At 41.0% G+C, this 15,403-nt stretch overlaps 1 long non-coding RNA gene across 1 annotated transcript; it reads left to right on the top strand.

The window, feature by feature from the left end:
- Positions 1 to 11,319: 11,319 nt before the first annotated feature.
- On the top strand, positions 11,320 to 13,888 carry LOC111943977 (uncharacterized). The gene is made up of 3 exons (XR_002871113.2): positions 11,320 to 11,466; positions 11,699 to 11,812; positions 13,726 to 13,888. It is a non-coding gene; the product is annotated as an uncharacterized LOC111943977 (long non-coding RNA).
- Positions 13,889 to 15,403: the final 1,515 nt, after the last annotated feature.

The following is a 15,403-nucleotide window of genomic DNA, read 5'->3' as shown; positions in this document are numbered from 1 at the left end:
TCTGTACTGGTTGCCTGTAAAGTGTTATGCACAGGGAATATTCCTGGAGTATTAAACAGCTATTATGTTTTGAACTATATCTCTAAGCTGTGTTATGTTCCTATTTTTCTCCAAAGTCTTCTGGGGGTAGCATTATTTTTCTAAGATGCTTTAAAGTTTCTACTCCAGACAGCAAGACAAAACCACAGACATATTTATTGTTTAAAGAACATTCACCCCAGACTATAACAGCAAAAGACACTACTAGCCATACTTAAATATCTGAAACAAACCCATTTAGGAGCTAAAAAGAAGTGCAAGCACACAAGAGTTTGTGTATGAATGAGTAGATTTTTCCCCAGAAACAGAGTAGGAAAAAATGTTCAGAACATAAGACTTTTTCCCTTTAACTGAATGACAGAACATATTGTTGCAGATGAAAATTTTCATTCTCTGCTATGCTAAAAACCTGCAATACAAGATAATGCAGTTCCAAGATTCTGCATAATGCCTGCTAAAACCCATGGAAACAAGACACCTCTGTAGCTTTTAGCACATCTTGTTAAGTATATGACCTGTTTCAGGCCATACAACAGCCTGACAGAAAAGGAGACTTCTGACTCCCTCCACTAACATATGAAGTGACCTGTTAAAAGCAAATCATGAAGACTAAGGTCAATTAAATATTCATTATAGCTTAAAAGTGCACATTCAGTTAAAAAAAAAATCATTATATTACAATTAATTGGTTTTTATATCTCAAAAACAGCACTTAAAAGTTATGTCATTAAGAACACAAAACTAACAGACCACTAATTATAGGCCTCAGTAACGCCCATGGAAAGCAATGTCAAATCTTCCCAAAGACAAAAGGATAAGCACATGCATCATATTCATTGTACAACGTGAATTTATAGATTTTTATGATAAGCAGTATTTATAAAGTATCATTATTATGTTTACAGCCAGATTCTTATGTACTTTAACACCTCTTTGTGTGATTACCTACAGGACATGTGTCATTGTCAATGTCATCTTTCGAATTCTTCTTTGTTCTTCTTTGTTCCCTAACTGAAAAATTATTTTCTTTGAATGGGTTGTTTAGCTAGCCCTGTGCAGGTTTCTCTTATTCCTTAGTCTCTTTTCTTGTTTGAAAAGGTTTGCTATGGGTTTTAGCCTATGCAGCTTCATGATTTTTCAATACTTCCAAAGTTAGGCTTCGAAGGGAACCAACTACTAGGTGTTTGATTAGTTTCTAATTGTTAAGAGTTTTGTTTTTATAAAAATTAGTTAAGGGACATCCTTCCAGTTTAAAGCTTAGACCCTGGACAGGCCTTGACTTTACCTGACTTTACCTGAAAATTTGCCAATAATCCAGATCTTTACTGCACCAAAACAATATTCAAGTCACTTTGACTTGGCAATTTGACCTTATTGATATGATAGCTGGATCAATTTTAAAGTGAGCTTAGAGAATCATAATCCAGAAATGATTATCCAATTCTTCACTGATTTGAGGTTTGTCAGCTGTTTTCAGAGTCTGAAATGCTGGTACAGTGCTTTAGTACTTAATAATAATTTAATCTCATATAGGTTATTTTTCATGTTTATAATCTGATTAATTTCTAACTACTTTAAGCTTTTGTTTATTATGTATATTGTTTGTTTTGATATCTTTTATGTGCATAATAAGAGAGGTACATTTCCCTTTTAAAAAGTAAAAGAATCAATGCCCTGAAAACATTCTATTAATGCAATATGTAAATTACAAAATTACACCATAATCCATTTTGAAAAATTTAGAAAAGATCGTAAAATCTGAATTCATAATTAAGAGTACCACAGCTAAGCCTGATTCTTTCAACTTAAAGAAGAGATATGCCTATGTTTTATTAACAGGTTCAAAATAGTCATCCACTCATCTGATCAGAGACTGACTGCCTCCAAATGTTGCCAACAGAAGTTTTATGTTATCATCAAAATGAGTTGTATCCCTACTAATATTCTTGTTATTCCTTGTTCCAGAATTGGAAAGAACACTCAGTGATGTTAAGAATCAGCATTTCCAAGTAATAGTTTTTATTCTGCTTAAACAGCACATTTAGAGTCTCAACCATTTAAGACCTCAATAGGAATTTTTTTCATTTCCGTAAAAACACTAGACATTATTTTTGTTCCATTTGCAAAACTGTAAACCTTAAGTGTCAGTAGGGTCATCCACATGGGATCTTTGGTCACCAGTAGATGCGTGAGATTCCTGAGGCATCTCTTGAACCACAAGAACTGGAGATCCCTGGCTCTGTAAAAAACGGCTTGTTTGATGGATGGATGGAGTTTAACATCATGAGTGAAAAAGTTTCAAAAATAAGTCTATACATTTTAGTCATCATAATATGATGACTATAAGGCTACTTATGGTGCCTTGTTTTCTCCAGTGCATTTGATAAATGATTAATAAAGCGTCTAAAGGATCTACATGTTGCAAAAAGGAGAGGGAGATGCTGGAATCCAAAATAAAAGTCTCTCTGAGTCCCTCAGAGAGAGAAAAAAATTAAAATGTATTAAGCCACATAGACATGAAGTGAAAGTTTAGGTTTTAGTTTTAAGTAAGTAAAAATATAGCTTAAGTGCCTTAAGAGTCTGTGTTAGATATTGAAAAGCCTTATTACCCAGTTTGAAATTCAGTGATAATACCCTTCAGAGATTCAGCTTAGCTCCAGTCATAATGAAAATATAGCTTACATTTCTAGATAGAACAGATAGGATTATTCACATAAACAGATAATACCCTATGCGTAGGATTTAGGTAAAGAGAACACTGCTTTTGTATGTTAGAATTAAGCTTAGATTGGCATAGAAAGTTTTGTTTTAGAATCGTGTTTTTAGCTGATTGGATGATTTATGAATTTAATCCCCTGTGTTGGGAATCTCTTTCAGACACACAAACACACACACACACACACATGCACGCAAACGAAGAACAGCAGCACCATCATCATCACCAACTGCTTCTGTGGCCCAGGACAACAGAACTCCACATCGAGAAGCTGCTGCCCCAAACATGAGGACCTTATACCAGAGCTGCTGCTCAGAACTAGGGACTTTATGCCAGAAGCTTTTAGTAAGGTCTTTAACTCTCTGAATTCTTTGCCTTTGAGACTGATGTTTTTATACAATTAATACCTTTCTAGCAACCATCAACCACTCATGTCTCTTTGAGACCTGGAAATATCCCTTGAATCCCCATTGAAGTGTTGACAGTGCAAGAACTTTGGAAGAAAAATAAGAACCTTTCCAAAACACTCCCAATTTTAAAAGGACATAATTTTCCATTCTTTTATCCCATTTATTCTCATGTGCACAAAGGCAACCTATGAGTAGCTTAATAAAGCATTTTGTGAAGCTGGATTACACTTGCTTACAGTAATTGTACCAGACAGGAGTTATGGGAACACAGTGTGCTCAGAATTAGAATCATTTACTGTTGGAACATATGGAAAATAGGAAGTTATGCATGATGCCATTCAGCATTTTCAGCAGAGCTTTTGCAAGTTACAGTAGAGTATGTTTGCATGCTTAACTAAGTGCATTAACATTTTGGGTCAGACTGGGAACACACTTTTGAACTGAACATCTCTTATCACCTCTCACATGGCCTTGGGTTGCATTGCAGAATAATCTCAGAGGACAAAATTACATCCCTTTTGAATTAAGGTAAAAGGACATTATACTTCAGAACAACCTAAATCTTATGCTGCTGTTGACAGGACCAGGGTAGAGCCAGGCTGAGCTAAATCCCTTGAAACATGCATAAATACATAAATATGCAAATTTCGGGTCTTTAACCACTAAGTGGTTTGTTTTAAGTTCTCTTCTGTTGTACCACACTACTGGCTAATGCAGCACATTAATTGCACAGTGGCAGCAGCCCTGGTATTGTCACTGTAACTGCTGACAGTGCCAACACCCTGAACAGACTGGGTAGATACTGAGACAACAACTTATGTACATGCTGGCCAGCTGTCATAAATTAGAGAACCCCTCTTCCTCTCTAACCTTAGGAGATTGCACCTTGATTATGGAGAAGTATCCTGACAGGTCCAGACACTCCAAATGAGCAGGTCACCTTCTCCCCTGTACAGGTGAGTGTCTCAGCTATCAGAAGTGGAGTCAGAGCAAAGAAAAGGGACGTGTGAGTACCATGTGCTATTGTGGGGTTCTGCCTGCAGGAGCACAGGGAGGGCATAAGGAAGAGGGGTGTTGCACTTACATGGGCTTCAAGGTTGGAGGTAAGTGAATTGGGAGGAATAGCAGTGTCCCAAAAACATACACTCAGGAAGGCTACTCCTCCAGATGCAGCAGAAGCTCTGAGGAGATTTCCACTTCTGACCCTGATGAAGGAACTACAGGTTTGCAGTTACAGGAATCGGGTGATGAATGCTCTGATCAGAGACAGAAGGGATCTGTCTCCAGCCAAAGAGAGGAAAGGGACAGCTAGTCTTACTGGACTGTATGGAAGAGATTTCCTGGCATATCAGACCCATGGGAGAATAACGTCTGGTTATACACTGGTGCACAGTGTAACTTAATGTCATCAGGGTCCATGGATGCAGAACTTACATGTATTTCTGGAGTCTCAGGGGGTCCTGACTGGTAAAGTGACCCTAACAGAAAACAAGGGGCATAAGAACCTTGCTGTGGACCATCCCAGATTCCCAGGGTGTCCTTGTCAGAGACCACCTCAGAAGAGGACACTGCACTGTAACTGTATCATGGGTATACTTTTGCTGTAAACACTATGAAGATTAAACAGCTTTTTAATGAAACAGCTGTTTGAACCTTGCCCAGCCTCTCGGATGATCCATCCATAGTGGGCTTGCTGCATACTAAGGATCAGCAGGTGCTGGTTGCTACCATGATGGTGCATCAGTGCAATACTGCACTATCCAAGTGCCTTTGGTTCCCCTCCAAGAGCTTTTTCATCAATGGAGAATGAAGAAATCATCAGCAAGACTTAATCACGCTTGAACAGTCCCATACAGCCAGTGCAAAACTCTGATGGAGAGTGCAGACTTCCAGTAAACTATTGTGACTTGCACAAACCACTTTCCACAGAGTGCAGCCATACCGAACATGTCAGAATCCAGTACAAACTGGCTTTAAAGGCAGGCAAGGGATAGGCCACAACTTATGTGATCAGTGCTGCTTCCTCTCTTGCTTTGGCAGACTGTGAGCCATAGTTTGCTTCCATGCAGAGGGTTGTCTATTACCTGGAATTGTCTGTCCCACAAATGGAAGTATACAGTGTAGCACAAGAAAAAGAGATGCATAAACTGAGAGCAAAATGAATCTGCTTATTGCAGAGTTAAGACAGTACCTATACACTTTGTGTGGGAATCTCTGTTCAGTCCATTGTACACAGCCCTGTTGCAGGCCTGTATTAAATCCATCAGCCTGACAGTTTCTTAGTTTCCTCAAGGTTTGCAGGCTTTGAAGAAACAGGACGCCTTTCCTGTGTAATGTAAGTTCTTCCATGCTTCCCAGGAATTTTTTGCAGTGTCAGGCTTTGCTGGCTCCTAACAGTACAGTCCAACCATTTGCCATGGATTTATATAGACTGCAGTGGAACAGAGTGAAGCTGCCCAACACTAATGACAAAATAATGTAGGATGACACAATGAAAGAAGCATTTGATAAAGCATTATTTGGATCCCACCTGCAGTGCTGCATCCAGCTTTGGGCTCCCAGCACAGAAAGGACATGGACTTCTTGGAGCCAGTCCAGAGGAGGCCACCAAGATGATCAGAGGGATTTCTTAGCCTGGAAAAGAGAAGGCTCTGGGGTGGCCTAATTGTGGCCTTTCAGTACCTGAAGGGAGCCTACAAGAAAGATGGAGAGAGACTATTTACATGGATCTGGAGTGGCAGGGCAAGGGGGAATGGCTTCAGACTGACAGAGAATAGGTAGATGGTAGGAAGAAATTCTGTGAGGGTGGTAAGGAACATGTACAGATTTCCCAGAGAAGCTAAAGCTGCTGCATTCCTGGAAGTGTTCAAGATCAGGTTGGATGGAGCTCTGAGCAACCTGTGTCTAGTGCAAGATGTCCTTGTCCAACAGCAGCAGTGTTGGAACTAGATAATCTTTGGGGTCCCTTCCAACCCATTCTATGTTTAATATTTTCCCTTAAAGTTGACTTTGCCCAGAACAAAGTAAGGTCAAGGGATGTGCACAAGGGACTTACTTTAAGGAAACAAAATTTCATATAGATATTGCTACATCTTAACGCATGTGAATTATACAGCAGCAGCCATATTCCCACCAGCTAACTGAAAGAAAACACAGGCATGCTGAGTTTCTAGACAGTGCATATTCTTGGTTACAGTCAGACTGGAAGTCCTCTCCACTGAGTAAAACAGAAGTATTTCAACCAGTTTCCTGCACAGCAGCAAACCTTTGAAGAGATCAAACACAAAACTGATCATGCAGTAGCCCTAGACCAGCTGGACAGGACCAGAAGGATGTAAGAAGGATGGCCTACACCACAGCCAGGGAAATTGTTGCTGTAGTTACACCCTCTGCCAGACAGCATCTGGAGAGACCCAAGATCAGCCTCTGGAGTTTTGGAGCCAGGACATAGAGGATCTGAATCCCACTGCACCCTAACTATGAAAAAGACATACTGGTAAAACCCAACTTCTGAGTTGCCTCAGAAGTAGTTATTACAGAAGCACAGCTCTTCTTGGCACCACAAATACCTGTGCTGTCCTGAAGAACCAAATGAAGCATCCCTCTATACATCATGCAGCTGACACTACATGGATCACAGTTGCATGAACATGCTGAAGTAAACATCACATGCTTTCTATGGTGGAGATCGCTATCGGATGTTCAAAAACCTACCCTGTAATCAGTATTGTAATCACCCAAAATACTTTGAAAACCAAGTTTTACGATGACAATTCACCACAAAAAGAACTGAATTGGACAATATGAACCAACTATGAAACTACTTTGTAGGCATCCAGGCCAAGAAATACATTCCTTGTCTGGAAATATCATATTCCCTGTCATGCACTAGCCACCAGGAAGACAGAACAAGGCAATGTATTATTAAAAATTATGGTGAAAGCAATGAGTGCTGAGACATTCAAGCACTGATGTGATGCACTTTAGCCAGAAGTCACATGTCTAGCAAACACTAGTGGATCTTCTTGCCCATATGAAAATGCTGCATACTGTGGAAGGAGCTACAGCTCCTATGGCACATAAAGGGAATTGGATCAGAAAGGGTGGGTTATGCCTTCTTTGGGAAAAGGCAAAGATCTTTAAGGGTTAGATTTTTTCCCAAGGCCATAAGTGTATTTGCTGGTTGAGTCAGCTGGAGTAATCTGATGTGTTTCTCCAGGATGCCTAACCTTAGAGGAAAAATAAGGCTTTATTTGAATTTCCATCATAGTTGTACTCCATTGGAAAGCACCACATTAAGAGCCAGTAAAACCAGTAAAAAGACAAGCCTTGTAAGGAACCTGCTAAGTGCAGACTGATCCAACCTGAGTTGGCTTCTGCACCCAACAATTCAACACACAACATCATCCCTCCCCTCTCAAATCACCACCACAACAGATAGAACAGAAAGTCATAGATTTCTTTCTTCCCCATCCCACTGGAGTTTTTGGACAGTGAGATTGCTTAATTGCTGTCTTGTTCAACCCCCAGGAGCAACTTTTTTTTTTTTTATTTATTTCTTTTCAAGACAAATTCCTGTTCATTTGGAGTTTAACTGGACAGAAGACTGTGGTAGTTTGACATTAATTGACATTTAGGGAAAGAAGTAAGAATCACGCACGGAAGTGATTTCTTTGAAAGAATCTTCCGGGAGCTTCCTTTATGCCTGAGACAGGCCAATAGCTGGCTCATTCTGAGAACTGACAGCATTTTGCACCACTGAAAATTATATCTGCCTCAGTGAATTCCACATTTTAAAAACCCAAGCCCGGGAACCTCTTTCTCTTTGTTTCTGGCCTCAGAGGGAACAAAGCTGAGGTGAGGCCGGCCCTGCTCCCCTGAGGCCTGTACGGCCTGTGGGGGAGGCCAGGCCGGACCCCATCAGCTCCCGGTGGGGGATGGAGGCTGTGGGGTCCCCTCACCCCCCAGGCTGGGCCGGGCTCTGCTGCAGCCCCTCCTGGGAAACCCTCCGGGTCCCATTCCAGAGTGGTGGCTGAAGTCCTTCCCACGGGGGCTGAGCCCTCCTGGGGAGCCCTCTGAGCCCTTTGCAGTGGCCAGGCTGGCCCCAGCTGGGCTGAAATTCTGCAGGTGCTGAATTTCACCAGAAACTGCTGGCAGGGGGAGGAGAAGCCATGGGCTCACAGCGTGCTGCCTCTGAGGGCTGGCCTGGCTGCTGAGAGCCCAGTGCAGCCACCCAAAAATCATCCAGCATAAACAGCTCCAGCCCCTGCCCAGGCAGAGATCACATAACCATCCACAGGCTGGAGTAAGATTTAACCCTTTGACTATATGGATGAGACCTGCAGATCTTGTTTCTCTCTCCAGGGAGAAAAAAAGGAGTGGCATGTAGAAATACAACATGAAAACACCAAGGTCAGTAAAAAAAAGAGTCAAGCCTCAGATGGAAGAGGGATGAGGAGATGCCGAATGGGGCTGAAATATTCTTTTGATAAGGCCATGGAGATGGACAATGAATCTCCTTTAATTCGTGAAAGTGTATTGGGGGAATGAAGTATTCAAACTGTAGATCTGAGCAGAGGTATCCATTGATGAATCCTAGCAGATGTTCGAGTAGCTGTGATCCCATGAGATGCTTGAACAGAGAGAGAGAGAGAGAGATGAGAGTGATGAAGACCCTTTTTTCCCAAGGGAGAGAAGAAGAAAACCTCTGTTCCCAGAGATGATCACAGAGACAGATGAAGAGAACCTTTGCCTTTGAACAACTCATCCTAAAAATAATACCCCATGAGTTCATGGCCCATGGACACACTTCTAGGACGGCTGTGAAAATGGGAGGGGTGTCACAATGGCAGATTTTTTCCCAGGTGGCTGCTATTTGTGGAAATGAAAGTCTCCATGGCATGGCAAGAGAAAACTCCTCTCCCTACAAGGACTGATGAAAGACTATTGTATAGTTGGTACTGATTTAACATCCCAGGTTTTGTCTCTATGTGGTCAGTTGGGAAAGGGAAAAGTTGGGCAGGGGGAGGAAAGGAGATCTGAATGTTTTATTCTGGTTTCTTATTCTTGTAGTCCTGTTAATAAAGTTTCTTTATTCCTTTTAATTTTAAGCCTGTTTTGCCCTTCTCCTAATCCATATCTCACAGCAAAAAATGAGTGAGAGCACTGGTGATTTTAGCCAGCACTATAACCCACCACATTATTTGATGAATTGGCCAGGAAACTGAAATTGGTGAATCTAAACTACTACAAAGCTGCTGGAATAATTCTTCTTTTTCTGAAAATCATGACTTTGGCCAAAGGGAAAGTAGCATGTATTTCATTACCTATTATTTTGTGCATTTACCCTTTAGCACTAATTTACTTTTAAGTCTCATATATTTTACATCCATATATAATTTTCATGTAATCAAAAGGTATTGGTTCTTAAAGTTCACATGTTCCTTTCTGAATTTAACAAATGAGAAAAAAAAAGCAGTCAGATATAAAAATCTGTATGCTACCAATACCACTGAAAACTAATTTAATCTTACATTTCCTTGTAAACATCTGTTGTTAATAAAACATCCACCCTTTAAGCAATTGTAAGATTACCAGAGAGCAAATAAACATCTAAATAATCTTATTTCATTTGCCTCCCACTGGAGGTCTCTGGGACGTATAATTCCTTCTCTCTTTCTCAGCTTTTCTACCCCCTTATAGCTCTTCCAAATTAGTTCAATGCTGAATGTATGCATCAAAAAAATTAGCTGCTGGCCTGAAAACATACCCTAACTTCAAAACTTGACTGAAGTTATAACAGTTTTCCTGTTAGCCTGCATCAAGCAACCCCGTAATTAATTATCTCTTTCCTTGAGGGCTGCCGTCAGTTAGCATAAATCAGAGAATGTGTTTTCTCCTTGTTAAAGCAAACATTTATTTTTCTCCTTATGAAGAAAAACCCATTTGGAATTCTTTTTTTTTTTTTTTTTTTCCTTATGGAAGAAAACTACATTATTTTGGAAGTCCAGATATTAAGGACTCTGAAGGCACCTTATTTTCAACTTCATAGTTGAACCTCCTCAACAACTTTTGTTTTGCTAAATTGATGTTTAAAGGTCTGGGTTTTAGTAAGTACATATTCCTGTGATAATATAGCTTATTAGAAGATTGACATTTTCATACAGGAAAATTGCAATAGGACAGTAAAGATTTGGAGAAGAAAATATCCATTTTCCCTGATGGAGAAAATTTTTTCTCTGCCCAAAAAGCTTTTGCCCTGGCTCTTGAAAACATTTTCTGCAAGGATGAAACCTCCCCTGGTTTTGAAGATAGTTAGCAATGGCTGGACCCCAGGCAATGAAAGTACTACTGGATGTACCAGCACCTCTCCAAGTTGACTGGGAAAAGCTGACTGGGAGAAAATTAGTTTGGTTACCTATAAACAATTCTCTTTCCTTCAAGTGGTTTTTACCTTATTCCTTCAGGAGATCTGCTGACTTTTAATGTGTAATTGGTTCTGACTTGAATAGAGCACAGACATATACAGATTAAACGTTAGCCAAACTAATGTTGACTAATCCATTATCCTGGAGATAGAGATTTTTCCAATGAGATTTTAAGTGAAGAATCAGGTAATGCAAAAAGTGTAAATGTAAAAAGAATTTTGTAAAACCACAACAAACTGGTTGGCCAAGGGAAGCCTAAAAGACCTTAGGCCAAATAGGAATGATATCACCATCACAGTATGACAGGGAAATGTCCTACATACTTAATCTGCTAGTCTTTGATAGCACACTGATACCCTATTCCAGTACTAAGGAGAAATGAAGTAACTTGCAAGTCTGACTCTGAACTTCAGTTTCCCACATCTTATATCCATCTCACAGTTGTCCTGGTGAGGACACACCTCAAAGCACAAATCTGTCAAAGTGTCACAAGTGCACCGACAGAAATACATAGAGAAATGATCACACAAGTACAATCATTTTAGGCCAGAATGATAAGGCATAGACCTGAGAAGCCTTACGTGCTCATTCAGTAGCACATCTGGAGAAAAGGAGGCTGGGGGGGACCTTTATCACCCTCTACAATTGCCTGAAAGGAAGCTGTAGCCAGGTGATCGTTGGCCTCTTCTCCCAGGCAACCAGCAACAGGACCAGAAGTCCTCAGGCTGCACCAGGTGATGTTCAGGTTGGACATCAGGAAGAAGGACTTCAAGCATTAGAACAGGATGCCCAGGGAAGCCATGGAGGCCCCATCCCTGGAGGTGTTCAGTAAATGACTGGACATGGCACTTAGTGCTCTGGTCTCAGAGACAAGGTGGGGATCAGTCACAGGTTGGACTAAATCTTGGAGGTCTTTTCTGAGATTCTTTCAGCACAGCCTGGTGTTAACTAATATATATAGATATTTACATAATTCATAACAAGAAGGAATTTCCAGTATTTTTTGGAATTTACACTCCTGAGATGAAGCTAACCCTTAAGAAAAGACATATCAACAGACAGTGAAGACAAAGCAGAGAAAACTGCCTGTTTTCTTTTCACTGCAGGATCTGGAGCTTCATGGGTCAGTGGAAAGGGCTGTATGCCATTGCAACTACAACTGGAAGTAACATCTGGAAAATCTCTTCCATGACATCCCAACCCAATGAGATTTCAAATTGGTAGGCAGCTCTCAGAGTAGAAATGTGTCTTGGTTTTGAAGGACAGGTGTCTGCTAGGGAGGGCAGGAGCCTCCCTTGGAATGAAAATGTAGACACCCTTCGTCTGAATTATTATAATTATGAAATCAAGGGGCTCTCAGGCAGGGATCTGGGGATAGGAATTACAGTTCTTTACCAGTGTGTATAACCAGGCACACAAACAACAATAACTACAGCATTAACAACAGAACAGCACCAGGGACCCCGTGACAGCCTTCTGGGCCGAGACGGGAAGGGATGGAGGAGAGGCTTTGCTTCACAAACCCCTGGGGCAGTCAGTGCCGGTGCTCCTGCAGGGCTCTGAGGAACACTCAGCTGGAACAGCAGGGATGAGCTGAGATCCTGGGCTGGGGGATGAGGTGGATCAGCAGCTCCACGGTGCAGGATGTCCCGGCAGAACAGGGGGTGTGAGGTCCAAAAAAAAGAAGAAAGAAGAAGGAGAAGCAGCAGCTCCGTCTGGGACAGCTCCCAGTGAGTGTTCTGCTCTGAAGCTGAAGAAACCAGCCAGTCCCCAGCTGCCCCCACCTTCCTTTTTTCCTGCCCCTTCCTGCCCTCCGGGGCCATCTAAACTCTTTGTGTTTCTCAAGTACCCAATAAATTCCATCAATCAGGTTTCCCTGCAGCTAATGGGTAAAAATTCCATTGGTGAGACAGAATAAAAGGAAGGACACCTAACTTCCAGAAAAAATGGCAATAGGCAAAGAATAATGCAGATACTAAACATCTCAAACTACAGATATTTGGCTTCTGATATTGAAGAAACATGAAAAATATACAAAGTCTTGAAAAAATAAATATCCCCAAGTTTTACAGTAATCTTTAAGAAAAAAAATCGGTAATACCTATGATTTACATTCCATAGTCCCTATTTATGTAACAAAGATTTATCAGCAAGGTCTGTTCACAATAAAGTGACTTCTTATTCTTTATTTCATGTTTATTTTGCTAGATGATCAGAAAATACTAAATGTAGGTAATTCAACTTTTTTCCCCAGAATTTCAAGTTCTCACAATAGGCTTCATAAGCCCTCTTCAGTTATAAAAATCACATCTGTTTGAAACTTACAAATATATAAGAAAAAACACAGTGTGAAGCACAGAAAATTTCAGTCTAATAATTCACTCTTAAATTACTACATTTTACTAAACAGAGCTCTATGTACAGTAACATTCAATTTATTTGCTATAACCAAGTAAAAACAGATCATTAAGGCCAAAGATTCCTGGGGCAAGAGATTAAGAAAATATTTTATGATTCTTTTGAAGAAATAGTTGTTCTTCTTCTACTAGCAGTTATATTAACATATGTTCAACTTCAATCCAAGTAATTGCAGCATAAGGAAAAAAACCTACTTGCATACTTAAATCAGACCTGCATATGTAGTTATATGTTTAGTTGTATAAATAACTAAACCAGTACTCTGTTAAAATTCAATTCTCTATTTCTGGTTTGAGTTAGTTGGGGTTTATGTTTGTTGTCACTGTGTGTTGACTTTTTTTTACAGGAGTTCTTTTTTTATCACTAAAAAGCACCTGGTTTCCCCAGGGCTTAGTTTTCCTACCCAAACACCAATCAGGGAAGATCTGAGCAACTGCACATACTTCTTCCCCTTTCTCCAGCACAGAAAAGCACAGGACACTGTCTGTGAAAAGCCTAGATCTTTCTACCTGCTGAAGTGTTTTAGAGGAATTACCCAGCTCAACCAGTTTAGTTGGACCTCAAATGTTGATGCACAACAAAAAGCTGCAGCGTGCTTAGCAGCTGAATACATTTGAGTCGCTGTGTAGAAAGACCAAACAAATACTATTCTGAAAATAAAGTTTATCTGTTCAGAGTGCCTCTACACAGTAACTTTCCTCTTCTCCACCAACAGCTTCATAGGTTGCCTAAGAACCTGGCAATTACTGCCTGGAGCCAGTGGCATCTCAACAACAACAGGACTACTGCAGCTACCATTAATCGAGTGTCATGATAACAGCAACAGGTGAAGCAAGGAAAAACAGCAAGGGACAATTGCAGGCTGTAAAGATTCTTAAGAGAAGTACAAATATTTTCAGTCATTAAAAATACTCTCAATTAAGGGAATTTATTCTCCATACAACATGAATAACTATACTACTTTGTTCTACTAACCACAGAATCAAGATATGGGTTTGAATGGACCTTAAAGATCAACTAGTTCCAACTCCTCTGCCATGGGCAGGGATGCCTTCCACTGGTTCAGGTTACTCAGAGCTTCCTCCAACCTGGACTTGAACGTTTCAAGGGATGGGCATCCACAACTTCTCTGGGCAACCTGTGCCTGGGCCTCAGTGCTCTCACAGGAACGAACCTTTTCCTAATAGCTAATCTAAGCCTTTTTTCTGTCAGTTTGAAGCCTTGCCCCCATATCCTGTCATTCCAGACCCTTGTAAATAGTCTCTTCTCCTTCTTTCCTGCGGGGTCCCTTCACGTACTTGAAGGAAATAATTAGGTCACCCCAAAGCTTTTCCTTTTCCAGGCTGAACAATCCTAATTCTCCCAGCCTTTCAACAGAGAAAAGAGGTGCTCTTATCATCTTGGTGGCCACCTGTGGACTGGCTCCAACAGTCCAAGGACTGCCTGTCCTTCCTGTGCTGGGACCCCAGGGCTGGATGCAGCCCTGCAGGTGGGGTCTCAGCAGAGGACACAGGGGTAGAATCCCTTCCCTGCCCTGCTGCCCATGAGGCTTTGGATGCAGCCCAGCACACAGTGATGGGTTCTGGGCTCCCACTGTACCTTCCTGGATCATATTCAGCCTCTTGTGAGGTTTTTTTTATGGGCTTTATGTCAGAAATAATAAAATTTATGTATCACAGCAGATCACTAGTAGATGTGTAATGTACATTTCCAGCAAATCAAAGCAACTATTCTGTTTTCAAATCTCAGACTGAGATATGTTGTGAGAGTTTGGCATGACTGGAAAGCTGTGATGGACACACCTCAGCTCTGCAGGAGAGAAAGGCTTGTGAGACATGGGGAGTTGCCTTCTGTGCACAGGAGCAGTACAGATTCAGGAAGCTTTTCAATAGGATGGGAGACAATCTTGTTGAGAGCTCATGGGTTAGGATCAAGTAAAAGGCTATTGAGGGTGACATCCTGGGAAAAGTCTGTCACAGACTCCCTGATCAAGGTGATGTAGCAGATAAAACCTGTAAAGAACTTGAAATCTCTGTGTCACAGATCCTTGTCCACACAAGAAGCTTTGACCTCCCTGATATTTGCTGGGAATGTGACATGAAAGGACATAAGAAACCATGAAGGAGGATATCAGGGGGTAACTGTCACATCCCAGGGATACAGGGGCTGGATGGACAAACCTGGATCTGCTACTCATTAAGCAAGAAAGAAACTAGTAGGGGATGTGGCAATCTGTGGTAATCTTGTTAGTACCTTAGCAACCCACGGCTGAAGGCAGAACACAAAACCTTGACTCAAGAGAGCAAATATCACTTTACTGAGAGAGTGGGAAAGGGGATCTATGTGTAGCTTCAAACAGCAAAATAACTCAAGAAAGCTGTCTAATCTTTGAA

Source organism: Cyanistes caeruleus, chromosome 3 (genome assembly GCF_971803275.1).
Source record: "Cyanistes caeruleus chromosome 3, bCyaCae1.hap1.1, whole genome shotgun sequence".
Lineage (NCBI taxonomy): Eukaryota > Metazoa > Chordata > Aves > Passeriformes > Paridae > Cyanistes > Cyanistes caeruleus.
The sequence above is the reverse complement of the archived record's forward strand: the minus strand, read 5'-3'. Positions and strand labels throughout refer to the sequence as shown.